This window comes from Ambystoma mexicanum, chromosome 11 (assembly GCF_040938575.1).
Source record: "Ambystoma mexicanum isolate Mex_15411 chromosome 11, UKY_AmexF1_1, whole genome shotgun sequence".
Lineage (NCBI taxonomy): Eukaryota > Metazoa > Chordata > Amphibia > Caudata > Ambystomatidae > Ambystoma > Ambystoma mexicanum.
This window is the reverse complement of record NC_090934.1, coordinates 527,438,120-527,455,563: the sequence shown is the minus strand read 5'-3', so window position 1 is coordinate 527,455,563 and position 17,444 is coordinate 527,438,120.

The following is a 17,444-nucleotide window of genomic DNA, read 5'->3' as shown; positions in this document are numbered from 1 at the left end:
CAACATTCAGAACCCTGCAGTCCATTCAGAGCCCTGTATTCTAAATAGAACCTCAGTACAGAGGTACCTACCTTCGTCACCAGAACCACAGGGGTGGACCAGGGACTACTAGAGGGTTTAATCACCCCAAGATCTAATATCTTGTTTACCTCTGTCTTTATGTAGGATCACACCTTGTCTGACATCATGCACCCACTACTCTTGGTAGGCACTGTCCCCTGTGTCAATTGCGTGTTTGCGCCAAGTTGTCAAACCAGGAGCCAGCGAGAACAAGAGTGAGAACTACCTAAGCAAAGTTGTTATTTCCTCTTGCTGTGTAGGAGTCAGGTGAGGGCCCACTTTGACACCCTCAATGGAGCCATCTGAAGGACCACCTTGGAACAATTCATGCAGAGGTTCGGATTCCTCTTCTTCTCTGTCTGATATGAGAAGTAGTGCTGCTATTTCAACCCTAGGAGTGAAAGCCTTCCACCTATTTCTGTGGAACAATTTGGGAACCTGACCAGGTATCATGAGGTCCACTAAATAGTTTACCTCACCCAGCTGCTCCACAACTGTGTAAGGGCCTGACCACTTGTCCTGTTGGGCTCTAGGCCTTATAGGGTCCATAATAAGGACTTTTTGACCTGGTGCAAGTGAATAAGTGAAGCCTTTTAGTCATACCAATGTTTCACCAGAGCCTGCCCTGCCTTCAGCTTATCACTGGCCTGAGCCATCAGAAGGACCATTCTCTTCCTTAATCCCAGCACATAGTCTATTACATTAGTAGTGCTGGAAGAAGTAAGGAATCCCCACCCTTCCTTGACTATTGCCAGTGGTCCCCTAACAGGGTGACCAAAAAGAAGCACAAAGGGACGGTACCTGTCTGTAGGTAAATAATAAGCATGGCAACAGGGGATCCTACTTTCTGCTTTGAGGTTCTTCCAGAGCGCCAATCATGCTATTGAGCTTTCTATTAAACCTCTCAACTAAGTCATTCGTTTGTGGGAGATAAGCAAATGAAAACGTAAAGTGTAACCCTACCCTCTTTCCACATGGTTTACATGTACTTAGACATAACATTGCTGCCTCTGTCTGACACAACTTCTTTAGAGAAGCCAACCCTCGTAAAATGGCAAGTATTGCTTTAGCAACTGGCTTTGCAGTCACACGGGGTCATTACGACCCAGGCGGTAAGTACGCCAACTTTACCACCATGGTGTAAACTATGTTTACACCATGTTGGATGGTGGATTTACCGCCCCATTCCAAAGTAAGTGGGGCGGTAAATCCCCATTTCCCATTTTCCCTTCCCCATTCCCATTTTTGCCCCATAGGGCATAATGAGAGTGGGGAAGGCGCTAATTACGCCACCGTAATTAGCATCATGGCGGGTTAGCGCCATGGATTTTAACGGCTGCTAAAAGCAGCCGTTAAAATTGGAATCAGGCGTTAAGGGTTAACGACGGCGTTATTCCTTAACGCCTGGGTCGTAATGAGGCCCACAGTCTTCAATGGGATGGCTTCAGGATATCTGGTGGCATGGTCAACCAGCACCATGATAAAACTATTGCCAGAGGATGTCTGCGGGACTATAGGATCAACAATATCAATCAAAAGGAATCTGGATTTTTGAGCCACTCTTGCCAGAATTCTGGCAATTGACACAACTCCTAAAATGGCCTTCTACCTGGACCCCCATCTTGGGCCAGTATAAATGCATGAATAGCCTCTGCTTGGCTGGTAATCCCTAGGTGACCAGCTAGAGGAACTTCATGCGCCAGTAGTAGGAGCAAGGTTTTTACTTGAAGTGGGACCGCCACCTCCTATGGTCACTGTGGAAATAACAAATGGGTCTGACTCATTTCAATGTTCGTATTCATTTTTAATGGATGAGGAATTACAGGAACAATCACACCAATCAGGTTCCTTCACCTTCAGCTATCAGCAGCCCTTCTATTCTGATGGAGTTGCTGAGGCATACTCTGCCTCTATTGGTAATCTGCATAGTCCCACCAGTCCTCTGGCTTCTGGTCTCTGTGGCTTCTGTCCTAGAATGCAACAAGGACCAAATGTGTGATCCTCCACTTACTTTTACAGCAACACCCCTGGGATCCCACCAATCTTTGAGGGCCTATCAGCGCCAATCCCATAGTGGACACCATGCCCCCTGTCATGACCACCGTTCATTGCCCCCATTTCCGAGACATCCTTGGGTGCCGGGAAAGGTTGGAGAGTGGTTACATCATGGAGGCAAAGGGGGAGGACTGTGGTCTCGGACTGGGCAATATGATAAGGAAGTGATTGTAAAATCATGCTATTCCTCGTACTCGTATGTGGATTGGCAAAAATGTTGTCTGCTGATCCTTGCATTGAGCCTCCCATTTCCGTCTCATTATGAGATCTCAGGCCAGGCATCAAGTTGGTTGACATACCCGAACAGGGGAGGGTGTCTACCATCAGTGTTCAGCATTTCCTTGGCACTAGGCAGGGGGGCCGCCGGCACCTGCAGCACTTCTATAGCGAGCGTGGCACTAGGCGGGGGCTTCAGCAGCAGCAGGGGCACTTCCGCAGGTGTTTTATTTGTCGCCATGGGAGTCTCTCCACAAATCTCCAACACACCTCCAGGTCGGTCGGGGTTGGAACAGCACCTGACAGGTGATCTGCCATCAAGAGGAACCCACCCGGTTTATGCACTGTGACAAAGTCAAAAGGGAGAGGAACCACTGCAACACAAAATGATTGGAATCCTTGTTTCTGGACAGGCATTGTAGGGGAGCATGGTCGGTGAACAGGGTAAACCATCGGCCCGGGAGGTAATCACGTAGAGCCTCGACAGCACACTTGAAAGCAAATCCTTCCTTCTCAACCGTGGAATAGGGGATTTCGTGAGGTAGCAACTTCTGACAGATGAAACAGATTCGAAACAGGCCATTGTCCTCCTGAGACATCACCGCCCCCAGCCTATCCCCCGAGGCTTCCGTCTGTAGGAAGAAGGACTTCTTGAAGTCGGGACACCTTAGCACATGTTTACTCGAAATGCAGTCCTTTAGTGACTGGACGGCTGCTCGAGCCCTCTACTTGTGGGAGGTATCCCCAGACCTGTTCAATCTCAAAGCATTTGTCGAGGGCACTCTGATAGAAGAAAACAGGGGGATGAATCAGCGATAATACCCCACAAAACCAAGGAAGGTTCTGTCTTGCTTCTTAGTGCATGGCATGGGTATCATTTCAATGGCCTCAACTTTGGTCAATTGTGGACGTATTGTACCCTTCCCCACTGCCCCAATCACAGTCTTTCTAGGACTGATGTGTAAGCCTGAAGTGTCCAGAGAACGCATCACACTATCCAGGTGTGAAACACGTGCCTCCCAGGAGCTGGTAAATACAACAATGTTGTAGAGATATGATGCAGCATACAATTCATGGGGTTTAAGAATGACATACATTATCCGTTGGAAGGTCGCTGGTGCCCGTGAAGGCCAAATGGCAACACCATGAATTGGTAGAGTCTCTGTGGGCTAGCAAAAGTGATCTTCTCCTTGTCTTGTTGGTTAAGCAGAATCTGCCAATATCACTTTGTGAGGTCGATTATACTAAGATACAGCACTAAACCCAAGTTCTCGAATAACTCGTCGACTCATGGCATGGGGTAAGCTTCATAGTTGGAGATGGAGTTCAGCATCCGGGAGTCCATTCAGAATCTTGTTGAGCTGTCTGGTTTTGGTACTAGGACTATAGCGGAGCACCAAAGGCTTACTGACGGTTCGATGATATCCATACTCAGCATGGTCTTGATCTTGTCTTTCACCAACCGCGTCTCCCCTCCGGAATACGATATGGTCTTATCTGGACGATCTGGCCAGGTATTCTGTTGATGCAAAGTTCCGCCAGGTCTGTTCTTCCAGGCAGGTTTGAAAAGGTTCCCCAATATTTTCTAAACCTATCTCTCATTTCCTCCTTGTTCTCTTTGACAAAGTGATTCCTCACTGTGTGTCCATTAGGCTAGCTTTGGGTGCTCTGGCGAATTGTTCTTCATTGTTCTGCTGGTGTGGAGTCATCAAGGCTATGGGACTGGGTTCATATAATTTCTTCAACAGATTCATGTGGTACACTTTTTCTGGTTGTTTTCTGTCAAGTTGGCTGATTAGGTAATTGACTGGACCAACCACATATTTAATCACATAAGGGCATCTCCAACGAGCTAAAAGCTTGTTGCTAATGGTGGGTAGTAAGGTCAGCACCTTGTCACCTGATTTAAACATTCCTGAGCAGCGTTTCTTCTTGTAGGCGGCTTCTTAGGCAACCTGTTCCCTTCTGAGATGCTCCCTGGCCATTTCTTGTCAGGTATCCAGGTGGGTATGCAGGCTTGCAACATACTCATTAACGGGTATATCCTCGCCTTGCTCCCATTCTTCCTTCACAACTTCCATTATAGTATGGGCTGTCTCCAAAACAATAGTTCAAATGGGGAGAAATCTGTGGAGGACTGTGGGGTTTCCAAGAGCACCATGTGGATTAACAGTAAGGCTTGGTCCCAGTTTTTTTCCTTCAGGTCCTACGACCCTTCGCAACATGTTCTTAATGGTCTTATTGTAGCTTTCCACGATTCCGTCAGTCTGGGTGTAGTAAACTGATGTTTTTAATTGTGTGATCTGAAGATGCCATGACTGTGCACATGTGGTTTGTTCTCTGGTCTGTTAGGATTTCGTCGGTCAGTCCAATGTGGGCAAAAAACTGGATCAATTGGTCACAGACCTGTCTAGCCAAGATACCCTTTAGCATGAAGGCCTTGGAATATCTGGTAGCATAGTCCACGATGACTAGTAAGTACTGGTGTTCCCTACATGCTGATTACAAAGATCCCACAATATCCACTCCTATTCTCCGGAAGGGCAAGTTTATCAATGGCATCTGTTGGAGGGGCACCTGGGATGGTGAGACTCTGCTGGTCAGTTGACATATCGAGCAATCCTTTCAGAAACATGCTACCTCTCCATAGATGCCGGGCCAATAGAAGCATTTTAGCAAGTTCTGTTGGTTCTTTAGAGAAGCCATATGTCCCCCACATGGGTGGTTATGGGCTAGCCGGATTGCCACCTTGCATTGTGATCAGGTAACACCAACTGTTCCTTCTCTGTTCTGTCATCTACTCAGTAGACCCTATAGAGTAGTCCTTGTCATAATGAAAATCTGGTCCCCTCATTGTGTTGATGTTTTCCCCATGGAAAGTCCTCTCTCGAGCTATTCTGAGAGTAGGGTCAGTTAGATTCTGGCCCCTGATGGACTGTTCATGGTCCTCTATCTTCCATCTGATTGGGCGGGTAACATACATTGTGTGTATATCCAACCCCCACTATCATCCCTTTTTTCCTGCCTGGTTTTGTTGTGTTTAGTTATCAGTGTTTTGATCTCTTCATGGGTGTAGGGGGCCTTATTCCACCAGTCTTTTTTGGCATTTTCCATTATTTCCCTGAAATGGGGCATATCCTATGTGATGAACAGCGGGGTGGGTAATGAGGGACAAACGGCAGTCCTTAGATGCAGTGCCTTGTTCTGTATCTCTACGTGTACCCTTTCAGTGGGATATGACTTTACATCACCATGTATACAATATATGGGAATATTCTCAACAGAGGATAAAAAGGAACTGTCACTCACATGTGGGGAGATGGTGGTCTACTGGCTACCACTGTCCAACAATGCGTAGGTCGGGCAGCCGTTGACTCGCATCTCAGCGGTGTAAGGATCGGTCGGAGCATGACAGGAGTCCTTGTGCATATATCCATTGGTTCAGCCGGTCTTCTTTTGGGACAATTCCTTGCAATGTGGCCCCAGTTGCTGCAGTCGTAGCACTGAAGTAGTCAAAACCCTGGTCCTGGGCTGGAAGTACTTCCCTCGCCTGGTCCCTTTCTGTCTTCAGACTTAAAAGTCTTGTCTTCCGGGGGTGCTGTTTTGTGCAACAAGCATGACTGCCTGACTGAAGAGTTCCACAGCCTGTCATCGACACATGCTTAAAATCCTTATTTTTAGGGCACTTTCTTCACAACACATATGGCGTTCTCACTACAGAATGTATGCGTTATAGAACTAGTAGAGTTTCATTACGGACAACCGCACATGTAACCTGCTGGCCCTCCATGGCCCTGAGAGTGAACTAAGTGAGTGAGGTGGCTGGCGCTTCTCGCCTGCTACGGCTGCTGGCCACTGCCAAGGCTGCACACTGGCTGTGATGATACTCCGGACTCCGTGCATCAGTTCAAGAAGATACTGGCACAGGGGACATGACTTCACTGTTGGCCCCCCGCTAAGGATAATCCGGGTCAGTCCACCACCCAGCCTGGGGCACTCCTCCCCAGGGCTGAGACATGCTGCTGTGACGATCCGGATCCACAGGCGGGATAGGTGCCACCACACAATGGACACCATGCGCTCCCCATGCCCTGAGCAGAGCTGCATTGCTGTAGTGGCCCTGATAGGCAGAACAAGGGGAGGGATGCCCCAACATAGCACAATTGAATTGAAGTTTACGTGGTTGCTCCTTTGCTGTGGTTGCCCCCCCTACAACTTGCTGGTGCCCCCCTACATGGGGGATACATTCTGATGTGGCTGGGTCCACCATTGACCGGTTGTAGCACCATTGACTACCGGCCTGGGCACCCCCCTCCCTGACATGGTAGGCAGCTGCTCCTCTGTCTGTGCCATGTGTCCCCTCACCCACTTTACTGAGCTACATTGGACTCACTGCTGTGCTCGTGCACATGGATGTGTCCTACACAACTTGTCCAGCCATACTACAGGATATATTGTTGCCAGAGCTGTGACCAGCAATCGCTACCGACCTTCGCACCATCACTGTGAATAAGTCTACACTGCACAACCTCACAAAGGAATAGATACTGGACCAACTTACTGCAAAACGTGTGCACACAACATTGACCCTTGTGGAACCTATGTCAGACTGCTATACACTTGTTTGATGTATCGTGGGCCTCCAGAGCCGCAGGGAACATAGTGGTTAGCTGCCCTGATACAGGTACAACACTGTGCAGCACATACCCACTGGAGGTCACGTGTGGTGGTTGCTGGGGTTTGGCAGCGCAACACTCTTCATAGCCACAGCGACTCTGCTGGGTGGGATGCTCCCACAGGCCATTCTGGAGCACCCCCCACCTCAAATACTCTACTAGATGAAATAGTTGTCTCCAGCAACTGTTTTTTTTTAAATTTCTTTATTTATTTGCATTTTTAAAGCGCTCACACAGCCCGGGGACATCGAGGCAGTGTTACAGGAATATGTCTTAGTTGTGTATTTATAACATGCTTAATAACCAGAGGTTTTTAAGCGCGGACCCGGGGATCGAATCTGCGTTGCTTCATGTCATCTTGCTTCCAAGGTGAGCATGTTGCCGCTGAGCTAACCTCCCGGGACAAGGATATAGAACTGTGACATAGAAAGCCCTTCATCCTCAGTGCCCAAAAGCTGCATCAACCCTGACTGCTCGGTACCACATCTGCAGTACGTGACACCTCTGCACAGCTCACGGCATCAAGGGGGCAATTGTTAGGCAGAAACCTGTGCAGTTCCCTCTGGGACCACTGCAAAAGATTTAAGACTACAGGTGTTTGGCAGTAAACCACTTGGTAGCAGTCTGTACCACACAGATTCACTTGGTAGCTGTGGCTGAGCAGTCAGACTTCCCTCAAGAAGAGTTAGGCAGTATACAGAGTATTCACAATAGGTCAAAAGAACACAGTAGAACAAGCAAACACTGACCAGAGCTTGGTGTAAAAGAGATATAATTATTTATTTAAAACCACATCTAATAAAACACACTGGCACTAATATCAAGCAGTTCAAAAACACGGTCACTAAAAGATATACACTCCCTTCAACGATTAGTTAGACAAGTCTTAAGTAAAGCAACACTTATTTTCAGACAGCAGTGAGCGCTTAACGAAGATGGCACTCTAATCAATCGGTTTAAAAGGGAGAGAAAGGCAGAGCAAAGATAGAAACAGATCCCAACACTTTCGGAAGAACACAGTAGGAGAAGAAGGCAGGTTAAAACCGTAGAGTCAAAGTTAACTTTGCCGGACCCTCTTCAAGAGGCTCCGGTCGAAATGTGTCCAAGCTCACACGGTTCAAAGTGCCCAAAAGTCTCGCAATCAGTTCAGAAAGAGTTGGACCAAAAGAAAGGGACCAGTTAGATGGTCAAGGCGGCCAGCCCTGTCCCGAAGGTTAAGGGATTTTTATTAACTTGTAGCAATCTTTAGAAAGGGAGGCCTGGCAGACACGGTACCTTAAAGTGGTGAGAATACTCCAGCGGGGGCACTTGTTCCTGGCAGCGGATGCAAGTCGGTGCTTCGTCCGGGGGAAGAGAGGATCTCGTCAGGGAGTAAGACAGGAGTCCATTGCACTGCCAGGGAAGAAACCAGCCGCGGAGTTCTCAGTTAAAAGGAGCGGTCCTTTTATTCGTGGTCCAGTGGTAAGTGGCTATCCGGTTGCCGGGGTGCTTGGCACGGGCAATTCGACCACAAGACGTCCTGGGATGCGAGAAAAAGAAGGTAAACTGGTTGTGCCCACCAGTCAGGGGAAGAAGACTCTCCAGCCGAGAGATCTTCTCTGTCGTCGTAGCAGGTCAGCTCAGCTTCTCCCTCGTCGGATTTTCAGGTCCTGTGGCGACTTCTAAAGTTCCAGTCCCAAAAGCCCTGCTTTTATGCAGCACACCCCCATTCACTCAGCCTAGCTGTCAATCAAACATGCTAAGTGGTGAGCCGGCCGGCTCACCACTTGGGCCAATCACACAAGAGTGCGACTTGAGTTACCAAGGTAACTCAGTCCAGGGTGCCTAAACCCCCTCCCATACCCCCTGTGGTACCCAGACAGAGTGGCAGCACTTTTGGAGGCTTCTGTGGAGCAGCCCGCCAAAAATTGGAACAAAGGGCTCGACTTGGGTTGGAGTTACAGAAGAGAACACAAGCGCCATTTTAGAAACGAGTTCTGGCAAAAAATACCAACCGGCGAATTAATATTAAATAAATAAACCAGTGGTATGTTCGAGGCTATGAGAATTAAATAATTAAAGTTGGTAGACTCGAACAATGGGAAAATCCCATAGAGATATATTCGCGGTCGAATATAAAAAGTAGTATCCACTGCCACCAGCCAAAACTCGATCAGGGGGGACGGAGACGTGCCCCCTCAAATAACAAACCTCGGGGCAATCGAAATGCCCCGACCAGTACGTCCACAATATGATGGTTTGTACTGGTTTCTGTTCATAATTTGGGACTAGTAAAGCCAATGGTGACTTTACATGCCCTGGGAGACAGTAGTCAGTCCCAGGGTATGGAGTCTATTGTGGGGTGTCACTATGACACCCCTGTGTCACTGCACTGAGGGTGCTGTGTAACACACATAGTAAAAACACATGAGACCCTATGAATTAAAAGACCCATAGCCCATAAAACACATTAACAGTCAAAGGAACCCCTCAAATCATGTCCAAGAGTGTGAGGAAAAGACACTCACTCTTGGCAGGAGAAAAAAACAAACTACAGAAATCCAGCAAAGCGGCTGGGGGACTCACTAGGTTAGGAAATTCAGCCTAAACAGACAATTCTCCCTAACAGCAATACAGGTAATGCTACACAGTTTGCACTTCCTGCAAATTGCTGCATCACACCCCTTTGACTGTATTACAGGAGAATAATGACTAAAGGGGCCATAAAGAAGAAAAGCGTGATAAATATGTTTGCCAAAGCCACCCCTAAATTGGCAGATGGTGCAGAGGGAGGGAAAGGCGCGATGGGCGGGCCGTCCGAGACGAGCGAACCCCATGAACTACAATGCATGATGGAATACATGCCAGAAGGATTTACCACCATACACACCAAGATAGACGATATGTGTGGCACCATCATTTCAATCAAAGCCGAATGTTAAAGACTGATACCTACATCGCGGAGGCAGAAACGAGAATTGGTGTGATTTAGGATGAGGTCTCTACCCTCAGAGCTGATGTCACCTCCCTCTCGAGACAAGTGCTATCGATCAGCAAAAAGAACAAGGATCTTGAATCCTGATCAAGGCGTAACGTCCTAAGAATAATAGGAGTGCCGGAAGAAAAGTTTGCTGGACCAATGGAAGAGTTTGTGAAACACACTGTTTTCTCTTTTCTGGATGCCCCCAAGCTATCACAGCAATTTGGAATAGAACAAGCTCACTGCTCACTTGCTCCCAAACCTAAGCCAGGTGCCCCCCCCTTGTCGAATAATAGGTTATGTCCTCAATTATAGAGACAGAGGAACACTATTGTGAGCAGCAAGAACCAAGGGCAAGCTACTGTTGGGCTCCAACAAAAATCCACCTACACCCTGACTTTTCAATTACCGTGCAGCGGGATTGCAAAACGTTTGTGGCTTCTAAGAAGAGGCTTCACAAACTAAATGTAAAATATGCCATTCTATACCCAGCCAAACTTAGAACTGAACACAGTAACAAGGTGTACCTTTTCAGTATACCTGAGGAGGCAATGAAATTCTTGGATGAACACTTTCCGGGTTGACCCCAGACAATACATGTTCCCAGCTCCCGGGAGCTCCTGTTGATTGGTCTCAGCTGGAACCCTGACATTAGATTACAAGTAACCATATGTTTACACTGCATTTGCCCTGCTTTGATAGTCACACATTTTTGTTTCTCTTGACTGAGAGTCTGAATACTTGGAAAGTAAGCACCTGCAATGTATTTTTCCTGTTAGAAATGTAAAGTTGAGCTGTGTTGATAACGGGCTGAAGTCGGCAGACAGGCCTCATATAAAGTTGCAGACATTATGTTGTTGGGCTTGGGATGATCAATTCTTTGGTTAGGTGTGGAGTGGCACCATTGTGACTCATCTTAACAACGCTGACATACTGCCCAGAACCTTCTCGGACCACTCCCTGATAACACCGACACTGACACTGGGGACACACATTGGGAGTGAGACGAATGTGGAGATGTCAACCACAGGCGTTACTTGATCCTGTGTTTGAGAGCGAAATGGAAACATGTGTGATGAATATTTCAAGATAAACACGGTCACAGTTGATACACAAGCGACTCTATGGGAAGCGTTCAAGTTTTATTTATGAGGTATGGCCTAGCTACCGAGTCAGGGCTGCTCAAGGTGATAGAGCGTGACATTCATGCTAGCAAGGCCTGCAACAGCTCGAACTACAATACATTGCTGAGCCCAGTGCTACTGCTCTGTGAGATATAAAATTCAAACTTGATAGATTTCAGGCAGACACAGACAGAGAATTGAAATACCTGGATAATCCAGGCCTAGCGAGGCAGTACGGCGAGGGTGAGCACCCTGGCAGACTACTGGCCAGAATGGTGTGACAGGTCTGAGGCAGCCACACTATTCTGCTTGTACAAGACAAGTCTGAGACACTGGTACTCACCACGGCATAAGTTGCCCATGTGTTTTGCTCCTTTTACACAGCATTATATGCCAATGCAGACACGACAGCTCTCCCTGAGATAGATACATACCTATACAATCTACCATTATCAGTACTATCTGACGAGACTATTGAAATCATTGATCGGACCCTATCCTATGATGAGATATCCAGTGCCATTGATGCCCTCCCATCCGTTAAAGCCACAGGCCCGATGGTCTAATGATGGAATTCTTTAAGCACTTTAAATCCCACTTGTTAACGATTAGCGGCCCTGGATGTAGAGTCCTGCACCTCGGGTACACTCCCCCACGCTACGTGAAGCCATAATTACAGTTCTGCTTAAGCATGACAAACAAGCTGAGAAATGTGGTTCATACCGCCCTCTATCCCTCATAAATTTAGAAGTAAAAATATTTGCAAAGGTACTAGCCCTGAGATTGGCCCTTTACATGAAACTCATCATTTACCCAGACCAGGCAGACTTTGATCCCGGCTGCTCCACGGGACTTAATCTAAGGCATCGGTTCAATATCCTATATCAAATAGACCCAGAGACACAGGCAGTTGCAATGGCCCTCGATAAACAGAAGGCCTTCGATTCAGTATCCTGTCAATTTATGTGGGCTGTACTGGGCAGATACAACTTCGGACCTAGGTTCATATCATGGGTGTGACTGCTATATTCGTCGCCATCTGCTAGAATTTATGCAAACCGATCACTTTGAGATCCCATAGACATCCACAGTAGGACCTAGCAGGGGGGCCCACTCTCACCCTTATAATTTGCCATCGTGATGAAACCGCTGGCAGATGCGATCAGATGCATACACACCCAAAGAGGAGTCAGACTCTCAGGCAAACCCAACATTATTTCACTATATGTGGATGATGCGCTCCTATTTGTGCGAAACCCAACATTGAATCTAGCCCCAATCATGCACAAGGTACTATCCTTTGGAAACCTATCCGGTCTATGTGTCAATTGCTCCTAGTCTGAACCATTTCCACTTACCGATACCACGACTGCAATGCTAGATCTTATGGGATTCAACTGGTCTCCCCAGGAAAATAAATAATTTTAGATAGTAGCGACGTGACATCCGACTGCACGGTATGCTTGCAACTACACTGTGTATTCACCCCAACTCATAGCCAAACTTCGTGCTTAGGCAAAACTCCCACTCGCAATAGCGGGCAGAGTGGCACTATTAAAAATGATCAACCGCCCAAAGCTCCTATATTACTTTCTGAATATACCAAGATGGTCAGGCACTACGTTCTTTGACATGCTGAAAGTGGCAATGAATAGCTTCCTATGGCATGCTGGTGTGGTTAGACCAAAAGGGGATACATTAACCAGACCCTATTCGCAGGGTGTACTAGCAATGCCTGACTTTGAAAAATACTGGGTTGCAGCACAGGCCTACTATGCAGCCTACTGGTTTGATGAGGGCACACACCACCCACATGATAAAATTGAACGACACGCGACTGGCTCTCGCAATGTGCATTCATTGATTTCACAAATGATATGGAGAAACCCAGGGGTCAGTGACCCCATTGCAGCAACAGCACTGGCCTGGTGCAAGATATGGAAAATGCTTGACAACCCCCACCCTTTCCATGGTAATCTGCCATTATGGACTTTCTCCCTAGTATAAACAAGGTGGCTGTGTGACAGTGGGCATCAGACAGGTTCACAACTATAGGGGATGTCTACAATATGGGGTAATTTATTACATTTCAGAACAAACCAACTACAATATGCCTGGCTTCGCAGAGCTGCTAAGAAAACCTTGGCAGAATTCCTTGCACTACCTTCTGACGAACCACTACTAGACATAGTTATAGGAGGAACCTCTGCCCATGGCTGAGTTGCCTGGTTATACAATCTGCTGCAGCCAGAGGTAATAAGCCTCTTGTGAAGCTCCCTGAGGCCTGGGCTAAAGACCCAGGTATTGACATCACAGAAGAGATTTGGGAGACTATGTGCCATCAGTCCCAAGCAGTATCTCTCAACTCCAGATTCCGCCTCAGACAATTCAAGATATTAGACAGGTTCCACTACACCTCGGCCAGACTACACCACTTTTCTCACACCCACTCCGCACTGTGCCCAAGGTGTCAAGTGGAAGGAGCAAGTTACCTACACATGCTCTGGGACTGCCCAAGGCAAGGGGAATACTGGGGTGGGGTATGTGATTTAATGTCCAAGATACTCAACTACACTGTTGATCCCACCCCACTTAACTGTTTATTTCACATGTTTGAATGGCTAGGGAAATGCTTCTGTAGATTGGTGAGTCGCTGTATGATACTGGCAGTCAGAGGTACATTGTTGTTATGGCTGCGGTCCACTTTCCCTAATGTCGCACATTGGCTGCGAGCAGTTACATGGGCATCTAACCAAGACGGGCGATGGTCCTTACTACAACCTAGAAACTGTAAACCAGTTGATTTATGGACCCCGTTTCACAATTACTTATTGTCACTACAGGAAAACACTGAAGTAAAAAAGAGCACCCCAACCATTCGACAATTCATCCCCTCTTTTAGTATTACAGCTCCTTGCAATTTCTGGGTTTGTGTAGCCGCCAGCAACTTCTCTGTAATATGACTACACTGCTGCCAAATCAATGTGAACATAAAAGAATGTGAAATTCTATTTCTGTAACTGCTGCTATTTTTGTGCTCTCTTGTAATGCCAAGCACTCTATAAATAACGTTTTTTTTTTAAGTCTTGTCTTTCGTCTGTCTCTATTGTGGGAAGCTCGCCCTCCCCTGTTTGGGGGGGGGCCACCTCCGTTCCACTGTGGAATCCTCGGCACAGCATTCTGGAAACAAGCATTTTGTTGGAACCCACCATCTGATAGGCTGAAGCTATATCGACTACTTTGGCTAGGCTGGGTCGGTGGTGCTGTCTAACCCAGTGCTGTATTGGAGACGGCAGAGCATTGAGAAATCTTTTGAGCACCGCTTTGTCTAAGACCTTCTGTACGGCAGTAGGGGGGATTGCAGACAATTTTCCGCCAGGTCCTTTACTCTATAATAAAGCTGTCAGGGAGTTTCTCCAGACATGATTTGGGTCTCCCTCAATTTGACACGGCATGACTCATCATGAAGACCTAAGCGGTCCAGAACTGCTCTTTTGATTTCTGCATAAGGCGTGTCTCTGTTGGGGTTAACAGTTTGGTATGCTCCTTCTATTACCCCAGACAGCAACAGGGCTCCATAATGCCCCAATCGATCGACAGGCATTGTGTGTTTTGAGTAATTCTTTCAAAACTGGTCATAAAGAAGGCTGGGTCCTCACCTTCCTTATACTTCTGCAGGATGAATGAGGGAACAATAGGATGGCTTTGGGTGGCTAGTGCATTAGTGAGGTTTATTATAGTCTCTTGTTGTTTATCCTGTGCCATATTCTGAAGCGTTCCTTGCATTTGGATGACCTGTTGGAAGGTCTGTCAATTGGCCACAGTCTGGTGTGACTGAATTTAGATCAACTGTTGCAACTGTTGCTCCCCATTGGTGAGAGCCTTTATCAGACCTTAGATTGCGTTGTTGGTATACCCACCATCGTCCCCACTTGTGGAAATAACACACGGGTCAGACTAAGGTCGATGTTCGTATTAACTTTTAATGGCTGAGGAATTACAGGAACAATAACCCCAATCAGGTTCCTTCACCCTCTTAAAATATCAGCAGTCCTTCTATTCCTTGGGGGTTGTTGAGGCATAGGTGTGCCTCTCTTGTTACTCTGCATAGGCCCCCCCAGACCTCTGGCTTCTGGTCTTGCTAGCTTCTTTCCTAGAAAGCAACAAGAATCTTGTGATCCTCCTATTACTTTTTTAGCTACCCCCCTGGGACTCCACCAATCCAGGAGGGCCTTGTTAGGATCTGTCGGCGCCAATCGCATAGTGGACATTCGCCCATCATGGCTGCCATTCCTTGTCCCCATTGCCGAGACACCCTTGGGTGCTGGGAAAGGTTGGAGAGTGGTTACACCACAGAGGCAGAGGTGGAGGACTGTGGTTTTTGACCGGGCAAGTTGTTAATGATGTTGTTGTAATACCATCCTATTCCTTGTGCTCATATGTGGTCGATCCTTGCATCAAGCCTCCCATTCATGGCCTATTATGAGATCCAGGGCCCGGCATCAAGTTGGGGATGAACCCAAACTGGGGAGGGTGTCTGCCGTTGGTGTTAGGCATTTCTGAGGCACTAGGCAGTGGTCCGCCGGCACCTGCGGCACTTCTATGGCTTCCATGGCAGTAGGCAGGGGAGGCTGGTGGCAACCGTGGCACTTCCGTAGCACCAGCCAGGGGGGTTGTCTGTGTTGGCACGGCAGTCTCTCCACAGTCACCTTCAGTAGACTCTGTGGGATCACTCTACAGGAGCTCACCATCCCACTAAATCCTTTGTTTTCTAGGTGGTTCACCCTCAAGTTTGGAACAGACCTGTCTTCTCAGACCTTCTAGAGATGGGCACTTTCATTGGCCCTTACTAAACTCTTCCCTTTCAGGGCCAACTTCAGCCAACACACTTTGAAGTTCAGGATGGTCATGTGGGTTGAAAGTTTCAGGCAGCACGTCTTCCTCGTCAGGTTCAGGTGCTTGGGCAACTACTTCCACCTCAGTGGTAGGTGAGTTAGGGGGAATATTTTATTTCCCTCTTCTGAGTATCTTGACTCCCTTAGCCTTGGGTTTCCCCATTGGCATTGGCTCAGCCTTGGACTTGGCCAGGGCAGCCTTTGTGTGTGACCTTGTGCATGGTCTTTCTGCTCTTTCCACCACAAGACCTACATCTCAGGTAATTTCCCAGCAGAACCTTTCCAGGGACTTGCCTATGAACACTCACAGGTATCCTTAGTACTGTGCTATTATTGGTTAGATGTACAGGCATTACTGGGAACATGAGATGGGGCCATCAGCTAACTTGGCGGGAATCAAGGGAGCTCTGGCAAGCTCGTCTTGGTTTACCAATGTGGAATCTACCACCGTTCTGCTGGTCTCACTATCCCTAAGGGCATTAGTGTCAACTCCATTGATTAGCACACTGTCTTTCAAGTAGTGTTTATTATCAGGCATACTGGCATACACCTTTGAGACTCTACGCTCCCAGGAACCCAGGGTACTAAGACTACTTCAGACTCTATCCCACTGGGGAAGGAGTCTGAAGAAAAGGATGCCCCTGCCAGACTCACAGAGTGGACCCCCAAGGTTTTGCCCTTACACTTGGGGTCCCCCTTCATGTGGTAACTTGCTCCACAAGCCACACAAGACCTACTGTAGCCCTTATAGGAGAAGGTTTTATCTGATCCCCCACCCTCCTTATCTTTGTGCTCTCTCCCCTCCTCCTGCTTACCAGGAGCAGGCTTGTCCTTATGGGACACTCTGTTTGACAGCGAAAAATCTGCTGCAATGGCTAACATCTTTGGATCTATCTCCTTAGAATCACCAAAGTGCTCAGGGTAATAAGAAGCATAAATATGTGCAAGCATGACTAAACAAATCATACCCTCAAAGGTGGTACCTTGTAACATTAGACCCGGCCAGTCAGAGTTTTCACTCAGTTACATATGAGACCCAAGTATTGCCTTATTTTTGTTGTAATCTCTGAATCATTGCAAGTATTGGGCAGGAGTCTTCCCAAACTTTAAAACCAGAGTTTGCTTTCATTTTGCAAAGTCCTTTCTGTCAGCCTTTGACATTTCTAAGTAATGGCACTGCAGGCAGAATGGGGTAGTCGACTGAGCAACCATGCAATCTTATCAGCATCCACAACTTCTTGCACTTCACATGCATACTCAAATGCAGTCAACCAGTCCATGATGCCATTCTTGTCATCAAACATGCTAAGCAGATATTTTGGGAACCTTGGATGAGAAGAGAAGCTAGACCAATTTACGGATCCTCTACAGGAGATATTGGCAGCTTGTAACCTGGCAAGCTGCAACGGGTGTTCCCTGCCCTGCTGTTTCTCTGCTTGCTCCAGTTCTAGCTTAGCCA